General features: G+C 42.2%; 1 protein-coding gene across 2 annotated transcripts in view; it reads right to left on the bottom strand.

Moving 5' to 3' along the window:
• ralylb (RALY RNA binding protein like b) overlaps positions 1–22,032 on the bottom strand; it is an 876,105-nt gene that overhangs the window by 727,084 nt on the left and 126,989 nt on the right. For both annotated transcript variants that reach the window (XR_013887728.1, XM_080194340.1), the window contains exon 2: positions 10,191–10,403. The gene's annotated coding sequence lies outside the window, so the exon portion shown is untranslated. The remainder of the gene's footprint in view (positions 1–10,190; positions 10,404–22,032) is intronic.

The raw sequence follows: 22,032 nt of genomic DNA, 5'->3' as shown, positions 1-22,032 counted from the left end.
AGGTAGCTTCTTGCAGGCCAGTGGAAAAAGAAACACCACTGAACTGTATGGACAGGCTCAGTAGAGAGCTCAGTTAGAAAAAAATTGGAGCAAGCACATGCTGAAGGCTGCACTTACAATATTGCCTTAGTACCGAAGTCTTTATTGATGCTGAAGAAAACAATCTGCTTAGATGGTTCCCAGTGCTTCCAGGGACCTTGTTGCCTTACTGCTGAAGTCAGGGCTGTTGAAAGTGGCAGTTATGGACATTAATTGCACCACAAGTTTCTGGAAATTGGCCTCAAGATTTAACATATTCATTTACACAAAAAAGGGCTTCATTAACACAGTATTACTCCATGCTATTGTATCAACTAAATCCTGGTGTGACAGTCGTATGTGTTCATCTAAATTTCTAATGCAATCAATGATTATCTAATTACTGTATACTCAAATAGCTTCATACATCATAGCCTAAAATTAGAATATAGATGTGATATTAATATTTCATGTTGTGCTGTAATCAAAGAGGAAGACATTGATGTTCTATTTGAGATTTTGGATGTATAGTTTAGCCAACTGTTAATCTCAGAGTTGGCAGAAGCTTTTTCTAGAAAATGAGTTCCAAGTGTTCCAAAGATATTTCACCTTCACAAAATAATTCTTAAATTTCTCTTCTCAGGCCAGCTCAATACATTTCGGCATTATTTGACTCTTATTTTAAGAACATTAGTCAGTTTTTCAATTTGAGAGGTGGGAAAAATTTATTTGTTGCACATTCATAGAATAAAAATATTACACAGCATATTCATTTATTTATTAGTGTCACAAGTAGGCTTACATTAACACTGCAGTGAAGTTACTGTGAAAATCCCCTAGTCGTCACACTCCAGCAACTGTTCAGATAGTGGGGGAGAAGTTAGCATGGACAAGGCACATCTTTTGGACTGTGGGAGGAAACCAGGGCACACGGAGAAAACCCATGTAGACATGGAGAGAATGTGCAGACTCCACACAGACCATGACCCAAGCAAAGAATCAAACCCGGGTCCCTGGCGCTGAGAGACAACAGTGCATACACCGAATGCTATTTGCTCTCTCTCTCTCTCCATTATTTGCTGTGAAGCTTTGAATCTTGGTACCTCACTGAGGATGAACTGCAGGCAACATGAATTCATATCTGGAGTACTATCAACAGAAAATTGGTACTTTATTCCCAAGGCAATATAGGTGTGCATTGCAGCTAAGTTTACTTTAAATGAAATTTCATCAACTTACCTGACCATTGGTTCAGGTGTTGCAACATAGCAGCTTTTAATACTTTTCCCAGGAAGAAATGGTTTCTATACCTAACATGAAGCCATTGCTACCCAGTGCAATTTCAGTGACTAACCTGGACAGGTCCCAGAAATATATTAATTAGCTCATTAATGTTTATGCAAATTAATGGGAAAGAAATCTACCACCCTTACTTGGTCTGGTCTACATGTGACTCCAGAGCCATAGCAATATGGTTAACTCGCAACTGTCCTCTGAAATGGCCTAGCAAGCCACCCAGTTGCATCAATCACTACAAAGTCTCAACAAAGAAATGAAACCAGATGGACCACCTGGCATCAGCCTAGGCACCAGAAAAGACAACGGTAGAACAAACAGCCCTGTGGACCAAAGTCCTCCTTATTAACATCTGGGGACTAGTGCCAAAATTGGGAGAGCTGTATCTCAGACAAGTCAGTCAATCAACAGCCTGACATAGGCATTCTCACAGAATAATACCTTACAGATAACACCCCAGCCAAGACCATTACCATCCCTGGATATGTCCTGTCCCACCAGCAGGACAGACTCAGCAGAGGTGGTGACACAGTGGTATACAGTCCAGGAGGGAGTTGCCCTGGGACTTCTTAATATCGATTCTGGACCCTATGAGGTCACATGGCTTCAGGTTAAACATGGGCAGGGAAACTTCTTACTGGTTATCACATACCAACCACCTTTGGCTGATAAATTAGTACTCCTCCACGTTGAACAACACTTGGAGGAAGCACAGAGTGGCAAGGGTGCAAAATGTACTCTGGCTGGGGGATTTCAATGTCCATCAGCAAGAATAGCTCAACAGCAGCACTACTGATTGGACTGGTTGGGTCCTAAAGGACACAGCTGCTAGGCTGAGTCTGTAGCAGGTGGTGAAGGAACCAACAAGAGGAAATAACATACTTGACCTCATCCTTACCAATCTGCCAGCTGCAGATGCATCTTTCCATGATAGCTTTGGTAAGAGTGACCACCGCACAGTCTGTGTGGAGACAAAGTCCTGTCTTCATGTTGAGAATAACCTCCATTGTGTTGTGTGGCACTATCACCGTGCTAAATGTGACAGATTTCGAACTGATCTTGCAACTCAAGACTGGGCATCCAAGAGGCCGTGTAGGCCATCAACACCAGCAGAACTGTACTCCAGCACAATCTGCAACCTCATAGCCTGGCATATGCCCCACTCAATCATTATAATCAGGCCAGGGGATCAATCCTGATTCAATGGAGAGTGTAAAAGGGCATGCCAGGAGCAGCACCAGGTATACCTAAAAATGAGGTGTCAACCTGGCGAAGCTACCAAACAGGACTACTTGTATGCCAAACAGCAAGTGATAGACAGAGCTAAGTGATCCCACAACTGACGGATCAGACTTAAGCTCTGCAGTCCTTCCACATTGAGTCATGAATGGTACTGGACAATTTAACAACTCACTGGAGGAGGAAATGTCACAAATACCCCCTCCTCAATGATGGAAGAGCCCAGCACATCAGTGCAACAGGTAAGGCTGAAGTATTCACAGCAATCTTCAGGCAGAAGTGCTGAATGGACAATCCACCTTGACCTCCTCCAGTGGGCCCCAACATCTCAGATCAGTATCCAGCCAATTCAATTCACTCCACACAATATCAAGAAATGGTTGGAGGCACTGAATACCACAAAGGCAATGGGCCTTGATAACATTCCAGCAAAAGTACTGAAGACTTGTGCTCCAGAACTTGCTGCTCCTTTAGCCAAGCTCTTCCAGTACAGTTACAACACTGACATCTACCCAACAGTGTGGAAAATGGCCCAGGTATGTCCTGCACACAAAAAGCAGGAAAAATCCAACCCAGCCAATTACTGCCCAGTCTACTCTCAATCTTCAGTAAAGTGATGGAAGGGGTCATCAACAGTGCTATCAAGCAGCACCTGCTCAGCAATAGCCTGCTCAGTGATGCTCAGTTTGTGTTTTGTCTGGGTCACTCAGCTCCAGATCTCAAGGCAGCCTTGGTTCAAACATGGACAAAAGAGCTGAATTCCAGAGGTGAGGTGAGAGTGATAGCCCTTGATATCAAGGCTACATTCAACTGAGTGTGGCATCAAGGAGCCCCAGCCAAACTGGAATCAATGGATATCAGGGGGCAAACTCTCCGCTGGTTAGAGTCATACCTGGTACATAGGAAGATGGTTGTGGTTGTGGAGGGTCAGTCATCCCAGCTCCAGGGCATCTCTGCAGGAGTTCCTCAAGGTAGTGTCTTAGGCCAACAATCTTCAGCTGCTTCATCAATGACTTTCCCTTAATCATAATGTCAGAGAGTGGGGATGTTTTCCAATGATTGCATAACGTTCAGCACCATTCACAACTCCTCAGACCCTGAAGCAGTCCATATTCAAATACAACAAGATCTAGACAATATCCAGACTTGGGCTGACAAGTGGCAAGTAATATTCATGCCACACAAATGCCAGGTGATGACCATCACCAATAACGCACACTCTAACCACTGCCCCTTGACATGGTGGAACGGTGGTTAGCAGTGCTACCTCAGTGCCAGGGATCCAGGTTCAATTCTTGGCTTGGATCAATATCTATGTGGAGTTTGCACATTCTCTGCATGTCTGCATGGGTTTCCTCCAAGTGCTCCGGTTTCCTCCCATAGTCTAAAGATATGCAGGTTAGATGCACTGGCCACGCTAAGTTCTCCCTTTGTGTACCCACTGGCACTGGAGTGTGGCGACTAGGGAATCTTACAGTTTACATGTAAACCTATTTGCGACTAATAAATAAAACCGTATAAATAAACTCCAATGGTGTTACTTACCATCACTGAATTCCCCACTGTCAACATCCTTGGGATGACCATTGACCAGAAACTCAACTGGACTCACCACATAAACATAGTGGCTACAAGAGCAAATCAGAGGCTGGGAATACTGCGATGAGTAACTCACCTCCTGAGTTTCCAAAGCCTATCCACCATCTACAAGGCACAAATCAAGAGTGTGATGGAATACTCCCCACTTGCCTGGATGGTGCAGCTCCAACAACACTTGAGAAGCTTGACACCATCCAGGACAAAGCAACCTGCTTGATTGGCACTATATCCACAAAAGTTCCTTAGACAGCATCTTCCAAACCCAAATCACTTCCATCTAGAAGGATAAGAGCAGCAGATACATGGGAACACTACCATCTGCAAGTTCCCCTCCGAGGCATGCACCATCCTGACTTGGAAATATATCACCATTGCTGCAGTTGCTGGCTCAAAATCCTGGAATTCCCTCTCTATTAGCATTCTGGATCAACCCACAACACATGGACTGCAGCAATAAGAAGGCAGCTCACCACCACCTTCTCAAAGGCAATTAGGGATGGGCAACAAATGCTGGCCAGTCAGCGACACCCGTATCCCACAAGTGAATAAAAATTATATAAGCTTTGCTTTGCACCACTGCAAAAACCTAGCAATTGTAATTTAAGACCAACATTCAGCCCATTCTATGTGAAAGCAGATGGCATTATATTTTTTCCAAGCCTTTTTCCAAACCAATTTAAATGTATTGGTTAGACTGAAACTTGGCTCAAGAAATCCAGTGATTTACAGTAATTGTAATAGTAAATATACCTCATAGGGCCAGGGACCCAGGTTGAATTCTGGCCTTGGGTGACTCTGTGTGTAGTTTTCACATTCTCCCCGTTTCTGTGTGGGTTTCCTTCAGGTGCTCCAGTTTCCACCCACAGTCCAAAGATGTGAAGGTCAGGTTGATCGGCCATACTCAATTGTCCCTGTGTGTCAGGGAGATTAGCCGGGATAGGGCTTGGGTGGGACTGTTGTCAGTACAAACGCGATGGGCAAAATGGCCTCTTTCTGTAGAGATGCTATGATTCTATGAAATATTGTAACCATTTTTTTCTGTTCATTTTACAAACAATACAACCACATGCTTGTAAAAGTTTGCTATCGGGCAGCAACTGTTGACCAAAAAAATGGTCATGTCCGCAACAGGTTCTATCCCCACAGTTTACTGTTTCTGAAATCTTAAACTGAGTATGCTTATTAGCTCAGTGTGAGTACATTGAACATAATATAAAGATATGCTGGGAGTTGAGGTGGAGAAAGAGAAACAGCTGATGCATATTGTCTACCTTGCCTGGTTTGAATGGTATCGGATCAGAACAAAAAGCCGTAAAAGAAACAACAATAGCTTGGGTCTCCTCCTCTCCAAAGAAGATTGATTGGTAATAAGCAGCTCTCAATGAAAAAACAATACAGGGAATATACTGTTATACTTTTTTTTTAAAGTATGCCATTGAAAGCACTATTGCATTGGTTTATACACTTGTTGCCCATGGCTAAAGAGTGCTAAGTTATTTTTAAAAATAGGTTAACATTTCTTTTCAGCCTCACATAAAATATCTTCTATATAAAATTGGAATTTTTATATAATGTGTATATGTCAATATATTTACTGAAACACACGCATATATATATATATATGTATATAGACAATATTATTCAGGTATATGTGATTTAAATACATATTTAATGTTAAACAATAATGAATATTAATGTGCCATGACTATTTCCTAATAAAAACTTTAAATGTGACCAAACAGTTAGCAGTAGCATTGCATCAATAATAATTGATATTTAATTGTGAGCAACAAACATTTTTGTAGAATTGGTGCAGACTTACACTATATGCAGCTATGACCTGTAAATCTATTAACCTTGAATTCCTGCACTATTCTATCTGCACAGTGGGAGTTAACCTCAATAAAGCAGCAGTTTTCAATTTCTTTTCCAATATCAACCCATTTTCTGTGAAATTGTAACCATTTGTTTGCGAGAGGTGTTATTGTGATGGCAATATTCGTACTCAAGCATTGTGCACATAAAATAAATTACAAATTCCAATGACAATCAGAAATTAAATTGAACTGATTCAATTTATATCACAGTTATGATTTTGTTTGTGAGATTTATAATTTAACTATATTCAAACTCACATCTGACAAATATAGTCGATTTATTAAGTCATCTTTGCACATTACAATTTAATATGCGCCGTGTTAGAAAATGCCGACTTTTACTTTGTCTATTTAAAGACATGTATTTGTATTTACTTGTGCTTGGTAGAAACACTTACCAGATTCTTAGAATCAGCCTTTTCTAACATTTGATTTCAACTAGTGAATTAAAATGCACGTCTTTGCAAAATCAGCAATGTCCCTGTTTCCATTCTTCCTTGAAACTCAAGTCACATTTAATTACTTTACCGCTATCTCCAAGTTTGCATTCAAGCTACGGCAATAAACAGGTGTACTGCAATACATTTTAAAAAATAACTGCTACATTCTAAGGTTTGGAATGCACGAGCAGGATAGTTTAACCAGCAAACAAAAATGTCAGAAACTAATGAATGGGTTTTGCCCAACAAATGGAAAAAACATTAAGTTAAACAATGTTATTTTAAACTATTTTCTGTGAATAAAAAAGTTTGTTAAAACAGCAACACAGAATGTAAGCACAAAAGATAGGTTCTTCACAAAGCACAGCATGGCTTGCCTCAATGTTATGCATTAGTTCTGTAGCATCATATCTGCTGTTAAGACAGTGATACCTGCAAAATAGAGACAACTAAGGGCCTTGTGACAGTTGCCTTTTTTAAAATGATCATGTGTGCACAGTAAATAAACTAGGTTAGCTAAATATCCCAATATTAGCTGAATCCCCTTATTCTCACTCTCATCTCATCCTGTCTGACTCTGAAGACTTGTCAATTTAAGTTTCATTTTCTGCTTGTTGGGTTTCCAAGTTTGTGGCTATCCTGGAGTCCTTTCATAGAAACATAGAAGATAGGAGCAGGAGGCAGCCATTTGGCCCGTCGAGCCTGCTCCACCATTCATTACAATTATGGCTGCTCGTCTAACTCAATAGCCCAATCCTATTTTTTTCCCCATAACCTTTGATCCCATTCACCCCAAGTGTATATCCAGCCGCCTCTTGAATACATTCAATGTTTTGGCATCAACTACTTCCTGTGGTAACGAATTCCACAGAATTCCACTCTTTAGGTGAAGAAATGTCTCCTCAACTCTATCCTAAATCCTAGTTCTGGATTCCCCCACCATCAGGAACATCCTTGCTGCATCTACCCTGTCTAGCCTGTTAGAATTTTGTAAGTACAAGATCCCCTCTGAACTCCAGCAAAAACAATCCTAACCTAGTCAATCTCTCCTCATACATCAGTCCCGTCATCCCTGGAATCAGTCTGGTAAACCTTCATTGCACTTCATCAAGAGCAAGAACATCCTTCCTCAGAAAAGAAAACCAAAATTGCACACAATATTCTAGGTGTGGCCTCACCAAGGCCTGTATAATTACATCAACACATCCCTGCTCCTGCACTTGAAATCTCTCGCAATGAAGGCCAACATACCATTTGTCTTCTTTACAGCCTGCTGCACCCTGCATGCTTACCTTCTGTGACTGGTGCACAAGGACACCCAGCTCCCGCTACACATTCCCCTCTCCCAATTTACAGCCATTCAGGTAATAATGTGCCTTCTTGTTTTTGCTTCTGAAGTGAATAATCTTTCACTTATCCAAGTTATACTGCATCTGCCATTGATTTGCCCACTCACCCAATCTATCCAGATCATTCTGAGGGATCTCTGCATCCTCATCACATTTGACCCTCCCACCCAACTTGATATCATCTGCAAACTTTGACATATTGTATTTTGTTCTCTCATCCAAATCATTAATATATATTATGAATACCTGGGGTCCCAGCACTGACCCATGTGACACCCCACCAGTTACTGCCTGCCAATTTGGAAAGCACCCATTAATTCCAACTCTTTGTTTCTTCTCTGCGAACCAGTTTTCTATCCACCTCAATACACTTGCCCTAATCCTATGAACTTTAATCTTACACGATAATCCCTTATGCGGGACTTTGTCAAACTTTTTCTGAAAGTCCAAGTATACCACATCGACTGGCTCTCCCTTATCAAATCTACAAGTTACATCTTCAAAGAATTTCAACAGATTTGTCAAGATGATTTCCCCTTCATAAATCCATGCAGATTCTGATCCTGCCACTGTTTTCTAAATGCACTGCTATAAGTCCTTGATAATGAATTCAAGAATTTTCCCCAGTACCGATGTTAATTTTACTTGTCTATAATTCCCCGTTTTCTCTTTATCTCCCTTTCTGAATATTGGAGGGACATTAGCTACCTTCCAATCTGCAGGGGCTGTTCCTGAGTCTATAGAATCCTGGAAGATGACCACCAATGCATCCACTATTTCTACAGCCACTTCCTTAAGTACCCTCAGATGTAGATTATCAGCCCCTGGGGATTTATTCGCCTTCAATTTTCCCAGCACCATTTCTCTACTAAAATTGATCTCCCTCAGTACCTCGTTCTCACTAAATCTTGCATTCTCTAACATTTCTAGCATCTGATTTGTGTCCTCTTTGCGAAGACAGAACCAAGGTATGTGTTCATACTTGTCCAGTTGCTCAGCCATTTCTTTGTCCCCTATCATTCCCCCGTTTCTGTCTGTAGGGGATCTACATTTGTCTTTACCAACCTCCTTCACTTCACGTATCTATAAAAACCTAGTATCAGTCTTTATGTTCCCTGCAAGCTTACTTTCGTACTGTATTTTCCACTTCTTAATCAATCCCTTGGTCTTTCTTTGCTGAATTCTAAACTACTCCCAATTCTCAGACCTATTATTTTTCTTGACCAATCTGTATACTTCTTCCTTGGATTGGATACTCTCTCTAATTTCCTTTGTAAGCTGTGAATTGGCCCTCTTACCCATTTGCTTTTGTACTAGACTGAAATAAACAGTTGCTGCAGTTACCCCATGTATTCCTTGAATGTTTGGAATTGCTTATCCACTGTTATCCCTTTAAGTAACTCTTCCCAATCTACCAAGGCCAACTCATGCCTCATATCCTTATAGGGATTTCCACTGAGAGAGAGATTTCCTGATTTTGGGATCTGCCGTGTTAGCAGCTGGCACTGTTGTGCGGGAAGCCCCAAGAACCAAGAAAATATTTGGAAGCAGTTGAGGATAGGAAACTGAGAAACTATTGCACCAGAGAAGGCGTTCTGATGTGGTTCAGGTGGCTTCCATGTAATCCTCTCCTCCACTCTTCAAGATGCATGCATATTCCTCCTTTCCAGATTAAATATTACCTCAGTAGCCAAATGTGGTGATGGACTGTACAGTCTTAGAGCCCTGCTGCAGAACATTCTTCTCTTTACCCTCTGTTTTTCCATTCAACTAGTGCTCCAACTCTTTGTGTTTTTGCACCTGCTGCTCCCTCTAAAGAGATTGATGTTGCTCAATCTAGCACCCTCCATCCCTGCTTGAGCCTCAAACCAATAACTTCAAATCTTTTCCCTTTCTCCTTTGCTCCCAATGACCCCATTCTCCCATTTTCTTTATCCATTTGTTTGGCAAAACCCTACCACCATCCCAAACACTTCTGATTTCAGAGTCCCTCAGCACTAAGGTCATTCCATATTAAGACGCCTTCTGAATCCTTTGTTCTCTTCCAACTGTGTTCCATGCAGTCATAACTGTCTGCAATGGTGTCATGGAGAGGAAGGAGGATGATGGGCAGAATTTAATCTACTCATTATCATATAAGCAATCTCAAGGCAGCATCGGGGAGACATGCTCCATTTTGTGACAGGACTGGTCATTTTGAGGAACACTGGGTTCTTGACTCAGTATCTGTAATGATAGAGTATCTCCTTTATTCCTTAAATGAGTTAGACAAACATTCAATCCTAGAGGTGCTTCTCTGCCACTATGGATCTGAGGTAAATAAATTACTACAAAAACAAGTCATTTTTCACCCATTACTGCCACACACTTACCTTTTTGCAGTATTTCCAGTTGCAAATGCACTTGGTGATTTGAAAGTTGTCTTTAGTTCGTAACTTGTGAGTGTCCGTAGTTTCAAGGGACAGATTGTATACTATGGCACAAATTATTTGGGACTGTCAATACATGTCCACTATTTGCAGGCGTCCATTTGTACAGGTTTAACTGCAGTTGCAAATTCTTAATTTCTGTTACACTGCGTATTCCTAGGAGAGATGGAAGGGTGTTGTTTACTCATCCAGAAACTAGAACTGAGAGTTTTCATAGCTGAGCAGTATTATGCAATTTACAAGGATCAAGGGCTATTCCTGAAAAATAGGCAATCACTTTCCGAGGTGGACTTGTTCCCTGAAAGCTGTGGGATTCTCATGGCAAAAAGGGGTCACTGATACTACATAATAGAACCATTTACTTGGGGATTGCACCAATTTCCCATATCGTTCATCAGTGTTTTCATAAAAAACAAATACTATGTGGGGCGGGGGGAGGGGATACAAAGGAGGAAGCGAGAACAAAAGAGAGCGAAGCAGTGGGAAGGCAAAACATGGTAAGAGCCTGAGAGATGGAAAAAAACAAAACAGGTCAAGAAAAATTGAGAAGGGGCCAGAGAGAAGAGCAAACAAAGAATGAGGGCAAAGAATGATAGGGGAAAGAGAGAGACAACAGGGAAGGGAGGAAGTGAGAACAAAAAAGGGGAAGAGGAGAAACAGAGCAAAGAAAAGATTGTGAAGTGTAGCGTGAGGGTGAAGAGGAAGAGCGAATAAAGAACATAAGAACATAAGAAATAGGAGCAGGAGTAGGCCATCTAGCCCGTCGAGCCTGCCCCGCCATTCAATAAGATCATGGCTGATCTGTCGTGGCTCAGTTCCACATTCCCGCCCTCTCCCCATAACCCTTAATCCCCTCTCTTATCAAAAACCCATCAACCCGCTTCTTAAAAATATTTAGCGAGGTAGCCTCCACCACTTCAACGGGCAGAGAATTCCAGAGATTCACCACCCTTTGAGTGAAGAAATTCTTCCTCAACTCCGTTCTAAACCGCCCCCCCCCCCTTTATCTTGAGGCTGCGCCCCCTAGTCCTACTGTCCTTTCTGAGCGGGAAGAGTCTCTCCACCTCAAGTTGAGTTAAAGAGAATAAGAAGCAGAGAATGAACAGAAAGTTAAAGAGGAAGATCACAGAGTATGGAGAAAGAGAATACAAAGGGTGAGGAAGGGAAAAAAAAGAGGATATGGATAAGAATCATAGAATGGTTACAGCAAAGAGATGTCCATGCTGTCTCTCTGCAACAGTTATCCCAATCCCCCACCCTTGTCCTATAGCTCAGGAAATGTTCTCTATCCAGGTCATAGAGGTTTACAGTATGGAAACAGACCCTTCAGCCCAACTTGTCCATGCTGCCCCTTTTTTTAAACCCCTAAGCTAGTCTCAATTGTCTGCATTTGGCCCATATCCCTCTATACTCATCTTACCCATGTAATTGTCTAAATGCTTTTTAAAAGACAAAATTGTACCCACCTTTACTACTATCTCTGGCAGTTTATTGCAGACACTCATCACCTGTGTGTAAAAAAATTGCCCCTCTGGACACTTTTGTACATCTCCCCTCTACTTTTAGATTCCCCTACCTTTGGGAAAAGATATTGGCTATCTAGCTGATCTATTCCCCTCATTATTTTGTAGACCTCTATAAGATCACCCCTCAGCCTCCTACACTCTAAAGAAAAATGTCCCAGTCTATCCAGCCTCTTCTTATAACTCTTTCATATAATAGGGTGACAGTATTCCAAGTGTGGCCTTACCAATGTCTTGTACAACTTCAACATCCCAACTCCTGTATTCAGTGTTCTAACCAATGAAACCAAGAATGCTGAATATCTTCTTCACCAGTCTGTCCACCTGTGTCTCCACTTTCAAGGAGCTATGAATGTATACCCCTAGATCTCTCTGTTCTGCAACTCTCCCCACGCCCTACCATTAATTTAGTAAGCCCTGTCTGGTTCAATCTATCAAAATGCATCACATCGCATTTATCTAAATTAAACTCCATCTGCCCTTTATCAGCCCACTGGCCCAAATTGATCAAGATCCTGTTGCAATCAGACATAACTTTCTTCACTGTCCACTATGCCACCAATCTTGGTGTCATCCATGTTTATCCGATTCTCTTTGGGAAGCTATGAATCAATCTACTTCCATGACTTTATCAGGCCACATGTTACAAATCCTAACTACTCACCGAGTAAAAAAGATTTTCCTCATGTTACCATGGTTTCTTTAGACAATCATCTAAACTTGATGTCCGAGGTTTCCTATTCTTCTGCCAATCGGAACTATTTACTCTGTGCAGACCCCTCATGATTTTGAGAAGCTTTACTAAATCCCCTCTTAACCCTCTCTTCTTTAAGGAGAACATCTCCAGTTTATCCAGTCCATCCACATAACCAAAGTCCCTCGTCTCTGGAATCACTCATATAAAACTTTTCTGTACTTTCTCTGAAGCCTTCACATCCTTCCTAAAGCATATACTCAAAATTGGAAACAATACTCCAGTTAAGTTGAACCAGTGTTTTATAACACTTCATCGTAGCCTCTTGCATTTGAACTCAATGCCTTTATTTATAAAACCTAGCACCCTCCATGTCTGTTTAATCACTATTTTAACTATAGTTGCTGTTTTACAACAATTTATGCGTGCAACCCAGGTCTCTCTGACCTCTATGATTATACATTTACACTTATTTTGTATTGCCTCTCTGTGTTCTTCCTACCAAAATGTATCACTTCATACTTTATTGTATTAAATTTAACTTTTTAGATCAGTCCATCCATTCCCCTAGCCTGTCAACGCCATCCTGAAGTCTATCACTATCCTCCTCACAGTTCACAATACTTCCCGGCTTGGTATCATCAGCAAATTTTGCAATTGTGCCCTTTACACCCATGTTGAGGTCATTACTATTTCCCAAGAAATGCAGTGGTCCTCGTCCCAATCTCTCGGGAAACCCATTATATCCCATTTTCCAGTCTGAAAAACAACTATCAATCCTAAGCACTCTGTTTTCTCTCAGTCTGCCAACTTCCTATCCATGTTGCCATTGTCTCTTTTATACCATGGACTCCATCTTTTCTGGGTCGTGTGGCATGATATCAAATGTCTTACATTTCAAATTCTTTCAAGGGATGTGGGTGTCGCTGATTAGGCCAGCATTAATTGCCCATCTCCAATTGCCCTTGAGATGGTGGTGGTGAGCTGCCTTCTTGAACTGCTGCAGTTCGTGTGGTGTAGGTACACCCAAAGTGCTGTCAGGGAGGGAGTTCCAGATTTTAAAGGACATTTCACCAGATCATCTGCATACTATTCTCAGTAACTCTCTCTGTTACCTCAAAGAACAACAGAAGAAAATGAAAGTTGCGGAGAGAAAAAAGGGCAAATATTAGGAGTGAAAGAAGGCTGGGTCAGATATGGCGGAGATGAAGGACAGGGTGGAATACAAAATATAAAAAGAAAGAGCCTGAACAAAAGCAAAGGGAAGGGCAAGCAGAGAAAGAAAACCGATAGCAGACAGAGAACAAAACAAGCTGAGGGAGAGCAAACAAAACAATGGGATAATGACAAGAGAGAGAAAAACAAGAATCAGAGAATCCCCACTGTGAAAAAAAGGCCATTCTACCCATCGAGCCTCCACTGACAACAATCCCACCGTGGCCCTATCCCGGTAACACCACATTTTTACCCTGCTAGTTCCCGTGACACTAAGGAACAACTTAGCCTGGTCAATCAACATAACCTGCACAGCTTTGGACTGTGGGAAACAATCAGAGCACCCGGGGAAGCCCATGCAGACACAGAGAGAATGTGCAAACTCTATACAGACAGTCACCTGAGGCCGGAATTGAACCCAGGTCTCTGGCGCTGTGAGGCAGGAATATTAACCACTGCGCCATCGTGCCTGCTGAATGAAGTAAAAAGATAGAAGAAAAGGAAAATTAAAAATGTAGAATAAGAGGCAGAGCGAGAGAGAGAAATAGACCAAGAAAAAGATGAAAAGAAGAGAACGTGACGGGGGGAAATAAAGGGACGTGCTCTCTTGATCCATTGAAAGAGTAAAAAGGGATGATCAGGTTGTGCGTATACATATACTCATTGGAATGCCACTTAAAAACTAGCAACCTTCTTTGTGGTAACAGCAATAGCTGGCCGGATGCTGCTGGATTATTGTCTACACACTCAATCCATAAATGTAGTGCCTACAATTGGAATGTGGGAAATGGAATTCAGTGAGACCAAAGTAAAAGCATGATCACAGGAACACATAATAGAGTAGAGATCCAAGGGGTCTTCAAAGCTGCAGATAAAAAGAGTCAATACCTTGATGAATGCCTTAGCACAAACTAAAAGGGAGAATTTCTACTAGAAAATATAGTACAAAAATAATGGTAGCAACATCAAATAAAACAGAAATGATTCACTAATAAGGCAGATATTTCTTGTGTTAAAACAGAAGCTCACATAAACAAGTGCTGAAATTTAAATATCAACAGTACTTAGCTCCCACAGTCTATGTCACACATTGTAGACAGACTAGAAATAAAACAGAAACTAGGACAGCACTGCGTTACTTTCCTTAGTTCAAATAAAAGCAACATCATGGAGTGGGAGCACAGTAATACCAACCTGGATCACACCTGGGGCCAAAGCCTGAAACTCTTACTGGCAATTTGCTGGAGGCTACGGCCCTCTCCCGAACCTTGAATGGAGATGGGTGTAGAGGTCCAGAAGGAGCTAGGGATGCGGTAATGGAGTCAGGGGACATTGAAAGGAAGGGGTGCCATGGATGGGGCCAGTTATCGGGTAGCAGTCAGGACAGTTTGGTTGCAGCCTTGTTGTGCGGGTTGTGGATGGAACCAGGTGGGAGACAGGGGACAGCAGATGGAACTGGTGGGGGAGGGCGGGGAGGGAACACTTCCTTCTTTGCTCTCTCCATCCATCCACCCACTTACACCACCCTCAGAGTTGTTCTCACATTATCACCCAATCTATGGACAGCAGCTTCCCATTTTGAACTGTGCTCCTGCACCCATATCACAAGCTTCCCTCTCCCTGTAGCTTCAGCCTCTGGTAGGGGCAGCAGGGAAACAGCAGAAGCTGTCCCAGAATGCACCACACAGGATGTACATGTCCAGCACGCAGGTAACATCAAACTGAAAATATTAAAACAAATCTGAAAATAATGCCCTAAAAATAAACAATATTAAAACAAAGAAAAGCGGGGTGACTTAAATTGAGGATTTACTCTCCTCAAAGGTTTGTAGGCCTCAAGGAGACTATAGAGATAGGGAGGAACCAGACCATGGATGGATTTGAAAGCAAGGTACAGAATTTTAAAATTGAAGGGTGGAATTTTATGCCACCATCAGCAACAGGAATTTTAGTTCATTTGACAAAAAATCTGTGTACTGACATTGGGATAAACTATTGGAATTTTGTTCTCCCAAATTTCAAGGTGTGTTCAGGGCAGGTCGAGCTTCCCAATAGACAATTTTGGGAATGTCATTCACATGCATTAGCATCTCATGCATGCTCGTTAAAATACCACATCGTCAGAAAGTCCAAAGATGTGTGGGTTAGGTTGATTAGCCATGCTGAATTGACCGCAGTGCCAGGAGATTAACAGGGTAACTGTGCGGGATTCTGGGAATAGCTCTGGGTGGGATGTGGTCGGTACAGACTCAAATTTGATAAGTGACGTGTACGATTCTTCCAAAGTGACTTCAGCCACGTAGTTAAATTAGTCAGGAATCCTTCAAGGTGGGAGGACCACCTTTTCAGGTCGGCGGAGTTCAATGTCAACACATTAGGCCAATTAAAAGGGAGATCCTAATAATTGAGGGAACTAGATGTCAAAAGTACACACTTGTGTTTTCCTCTCTATTGCGAAGCCCACTCTACAGCAAGGTGTGCCACTGCCATTCATTCTGTGCCATTTGCCACCCACTGCAGTCAAAGGCAGGGATGAAGGGAGGGAGTGAGAAAGAGAGGTGGGTGTCTCCTAGGGGCAAGGCTGGTGGATGGCAGCCAACTTGAGACTCCAAACTTTTATCCTTTCAGGTGAATGATCATACCTGGCAAGGACTCATGTTGCCATGGCAATGATCTCTCTGTAGGGCTTCCAGGGTGGTGCAGGCAAGCAAAAAAGCGTCCATGAGCAGTTTAGGACACATGGCTCTCATCACCCTGCTTAAAGAGCAATGTATCCATATATATTCATGTATGAATATCCAATCTCTTGTGCTCCAGGGTGTCTTTTACCTGGGCAGGATGGGATGCCACGTCAAGGCAGGTGAAGGGCTTTGCAATTGCCGGCTAACTTTGAGATAGAGGGAAACCTGTAAAGACACGCACATTAAATTTATCAATTTGTTCACACGTCCACTGATGCATCCTGATTTGGTATTGGCTCTCAACTAGAGGAGGAGAAGGATGGCCCATTGCTGGTTAGCATAGGACCAGAAGGAGCAAGGCTCTGGGCAGCATAAGTTCAGGTAGTTGGTGAACACGGACCAATGCAACACTGAGCACTGGTTCGATCATGAATGTATCGCTGATGGTGCTCTTATCTAGACATGAGCGAAAGGCAATGGTGGATGCACCCTCCCATGTCCTGGGACATGGTTGTTCAAATCTGTAAATTTCTCCAGTACGAGCTGCAGCCATAAGTACTCCAAAGGAGCTGCACGAAGCTCCTGGCCTGCAACGAGTGTACATGTTCCTGTTTGGCCTTTTAAAACAGTGCCTGGACTTTCAATCTGATGAAGTAATAGCAGGGCAGGCACCTTCCTGTCTGCTCCACCACAAAATTCACCAAGCTCCTTGCTTGTACGTAATTAACAAGCTCAAAAATAGAAGATTGCGCATCTTCACCTACTCTGTTACCCACAGGAATCTTGTCAACGTTCCCACCTGTAGTCTTCAGAATGAGAATTCTGCCCAAGGTGCTAATAAACCAGGATGCGGTGTATGTCAATGAGCACCTCAGTAAAACATATGTGGAGCAGAGTTTTCAATAGTCTCAAGTATTGAGAATATGGGAGGCAAACAACCATAGATTAGGATACATCAAATTTGCAGATTATAAGCGTATGAAGGAAGGTCTCCGCGGTAGATGAATGAAGGTAGGGATAAAGTTGGGTCCATGTTAAACATGTAGAAATCAGTGGTCTTTCCACATGCATGTGTGGTGGGAAGTTTACCTCGGTAGTTAAATATGACACCAATGTTGCTAATGGTCTGAAGTCTCAAAACTCCAGGTTGAAGTCCAAAAGGTTTAACCTGGTGTTGTGGGACTTCTTACAGTGTCCATCCAAGTCCAATGCTGTCATCTCCACATCATGGTTCAGTCTCAGACAGTTGGGAATAGAATTTGTAGCAGGAATTTAAAAACAACGGCTTCTGTCTGCCCAGTATGCCATTTAAGGAAATTCCTGCTCATCCCTTACTGGATGTGGGACAAGCAGGCTGCCAGTGTGAAGACAATATAGTAGCCAAGAGAGGTAAAGAGGGAATGGGATAAAGCTGGGTTTTGTCAGTGTATATGAGGAAACTGACAGCATGTTTTCAGATGATGTCACTGAGAAACGACGTGTAAGAGAAATAGGAAAGGCGTGAAGATAGATCCTATCGAGCTTCTCCACTAAAGCATCCCATTTCAACCATTTCATTTGGTAGCAGGCTTTGTATTCTCATCATTGTGTGTAAAAAGGTTGTTCCCGAATTCCTTATTAGAATTATAAATCACCATCTTATATTTATGGTTCACAGAAAATGCTGGAAAGCCTCAGCAAGTCTGACAGCATCTGTGGAAAGAGAATAGCGCCAATGTTTCGAATCTGGATGCCCTTTCTTCAGAACTGTGAGACCTAAGATTTTCCAGTATTTTTTGTTTTTGTTTCAGATTCCAGCATTCAACAGAACTTTTCCTTTATCTTACATTTGCGGGGATCCGCACAAGTTACTAGTGGTGTACCGCAAGGATCTGTTTTGGGGCCACTGATATTTGTCATTTCTACAAATGACCTGGATGAGAGCATAGAAGGATGGGTTAGTAAATTTGTGGATGACACTAAAGTCGGTGGAGTTGTGGACAGTGCAGAAGGATGTTGAAGGTTACAGAGGGACATTGATAAGCTGCAGAACTGGGCTGGAGAGGTGGCAAATGGAGTTTAATGCGGATAAGTGTGAAGTGATTCACTTTGGAAGGAGTAACAGGAATACAGAGTACTGGGCTAATGGTAAGATACATGGTAGTGTGGATGAGCAGAGATATTGTGGTGTCCATGTGCATAGATCCCTGAAAGTTGGTACTCAGGTTGATAGGGTTGTTAAGAAGGCATACAGTGTGTTTGCTTTTATTGGTGGAGGGATTGAGTTTAGGAGCCATGAGGTCATGTTGCAGCTGTACAAAACTCTGGTGCGGCCGCACTTGGAGTATTGCTTATAGTTTTGGTCGCCGCATTATAGGAAGGATGTGGAAGCATTGGAAAGGGTCCAGAGGAGATTTACCAGGACGTTGCCTGGTATGGTGGGAAGGTCTTATGAGGAAAGACTGAGGGACTTGAGGCTGTTTTCGTTAGAGAGAAGGTTAAGAGGTGACTTAATAGAGGCATGTAAGATGATCAGAGGATTAGATAGGGTGGACAGTGTGAATCTTTTTCCTCGGATGGAGATGGCTAGCATGAGGTGACATAGCTTTAAATTGAGGGGTGATAGGTATAGCACAGATGTCAAAGGTAGGTTCTTTACTCAGAGTAGTAAACATGTGGAATGCCCTGCCTGCAACAGTAGTGGACTCGTCAACATTAAGGGCATTTAAATGGTCATTGGATAAACATATGGATGATACTGTAATAGTGTAGGTTAGATGGGCTTTAGATTGTTGTGCCAACCTGTGAAACCATCAAGGGCTAAAGGGTCTGTACTGCACTGTAATGTTCTACGTTATGTACGTGGAAACATCTACCCCAAAGTTTGAACAGTTCACCTGGCTTTAAAGAGAAAACACCTTGTACAGTCATAAAAGCTGCAGCCTTTTCAGTTCTGGTATTATCTTTTTTGCAGTTTCTCCAGTGTTGATTTTTTGAGAGCAGAACATCACACAAGCAAGCCTAAGCATGGTTCTATATAACTTTAATGCAACTTCTCTGCTTTGAATTCATTCCTCTAGAAAGTGAGACTGGGTACCTTGTTTGCAGTTGTTATGGTTTCGTTAACTTGTATTGCTACTTTTAACTATTTATGCATTTATATCCCTAGATCCCTGTGCACCTCTACCCCAATTAGGGTCTTACATTCCAAATCTTAATTGGTCTCCTTATTCCTCCTACTTCAATGCCACACTTCATGCTTACCTAGACTGAAACTAATTTACAAGTTTGTTAACTTATTCTTGTATGCCATAGAGTAGAATGGAATCATAGCATCCATACAGTGCAGATGGAGGCCATTAGGCCCACCAAGCCTGCACTAACAACAATCCCAGCCAAGCCCCATCCCCATCCCCATAATGCCACATCATTCCCCTGACACTAAGGAATAATTTTGCATGGGCCATTAATCTAACACACACATCTTTAGACTGTGGGAGGAAACAGGAGCACCTGATGGAAACCCACACTGACATGATGTGCAAACCCCACACAGTCAGTCACCAGAAGCCAGAATTGAACCCGGGCCCCTGGCGGTGGTAATCACTGTGCCACCGTGCCGCTCTATTTTGTCAGTCTTCCTCAGTATTAACTGCAGCCTTCCAATGCTGATAAGCATTGATCCCCATTCCTTTAAGTAAATTATGAACAATAGCATTAATAATTGCGTTTGATTTAATGGCAGAAAACAGTTAACATATAAACTCCCAAACCCACTCCCCTCACCCCATGATCCCTTTTGGAGCAAGGTCACTGTTTTATAAATTCCAAACTCTTAATGCTGATCCATTGCTTCATCTGGTCTGTGGTTATACTGTTCATCAAGGCAAATAATTGGTCTGACAGCTATTCTTTCTCCAATTTAATACTGGATCATGTCATCCTCTGCACTCATAGCCTTTGTGTGTTGAGCCCTTGCTTTCTGCAGACAAATCCTTGACATTAACAGTAGCCTTCAGCATCTGCTGGTGTCCTTAATTTACCCCAAAAATACTGGCATTAAACTTACTGAATTTGTCGAAGAGCATCATGAACAGAGTTCAGTCATGTTTAATGTTTAACTCTGTTCCAAGTTGTGGAATAAGTTTTATATGTTACATAACACAAATGGCTAATTTTCTAGTTTTATTCTTTTGAGGTCAACACTGTTATTTAGAGTCATAGAATCATTGAATCTACAGTGCAGAAGGGGGCCATTTGGCCCATCAAGCCTACACGGACAACAATCCCACCCAAGTCCCATCCCTGTAACCCTATATATTTACCCTCCTAAACCCCCTAGAGTCATAGAGGTTTACAGCACAGAAATGGGCCCTTTACTTTATCATGTCTGTGCCGGTCAAAGACAAACCACCAAACTATTCCAATCTCATTTCCCAGCACTTGGCCTATTGCTTTGTGTATATCTTGGCATCGCAAGTACACATCTAACCACTTCTTAATTGTTAAGCCTACCTTAAGGCAGTGAGTTCCAGACTTCCACCATCCTCTGGGTATAAAAGTCTTTCCTCCCATCTCCTCTAAACCTACTGCCCTTAATTCATTGATCCCTCCACCAAGGAGAAAAGTTTATTCTTTTCTACTCTATGCATGCCCCTCGTAATTTTATACAACTCAATCATGATCCACCCCCCACCACCCCATTGCCCCCCTCCCAGTCTCCTCGGCTCCAAGGAAAACAATCCCAGTCCATCCAATCTCTCTTCATAACTAAAACTCTCCAGCTTAGGCAACATCCTGGTAAATCTCCTCTGCACTTTTCTCATGTTATCACATCCCTCCTATCATGTGAATTCCAGAAATGCATACAATACTATAGCTGTGGCCAAATCAACCTCACTGCTTTTAAACACAGTTAATAAAGGCAAGTATATCACATGCCTTCTGAATCACTTTATCCACCGGTCCTGGGAATTTGTGGGGACTCTTGTTTTCTGGAAAGTACAGTAGAAACTGTACAGAAGCGCTGCCTTTTGTGAAGCAAATGAGATTTAGCCTTCCAGCTGAGAGTCCAGTTTCATTAAACTGCATTCAGCAGTCATGAACTGGATAGCAGTTGGTGAGAAAATTTTAGGGGAGATGGTGAGCTAGTGATAATGCCACTGAGCTACAAATGCAGCAGCCCGAGCTAATGCTCCAGGGACATGAGCACAAATCCCCCCTCAACAGCTGGAGAAATTTGAATTCAATTCATAAATAACCTGGAATTGAAAGCTAGTCTCAGCAATTGTGACCAGGAAACTATATCTGATTTTCAGAAAAACCTATCTGGTTCACTTGTGCCCGTAGGGAAGGAAATCTACCGTCCTTACTTGGTCTGGCCTACACGTGACTCCAAGCCCACATCAACATGGTTCATTATTAACTGCCCTCTCAAATGGGCCAATATGTGCCTAAGTTCCAGGGCAACTAGGAACGAGGCTACAAATGCTGGCCTTGCCATTGACACCCACATAGAACGAAAAGACAATTAATTCACAGCTGATTTGATAAACATCCCCAATTGTAGGGTACGATTAAAGTTTCACATTCAGAAATACTCAATAGCAAGGTTGTGCATGCCTGTTCAGATGAGAATAAGAAACACGTGGAATTGGTGCTGAAACCTCAGAAAACAGCAAACAGGAAAAAAT

Source organism: Carcharhinus amblyrhynchos, chromosome 8 (assembly GCF_965287045.1).
Source record: "Carcharhinus amblyrhynchos chromosome 8, sCarAmb.v2.hapA, whole genome shotgun sequence".
Classification (NCBI taxonomy): domain Eukaryota; kingdom Metazoa; phylum Chordata; class Chondrichthyes; order Carcharhiniformes; family Carcharhinidae; genus Carcharhinus; species Carcharhinus amblyrhynchos.
This window is presented reverse-complemented; position numbering and strand designations above follow the sequence as displayed.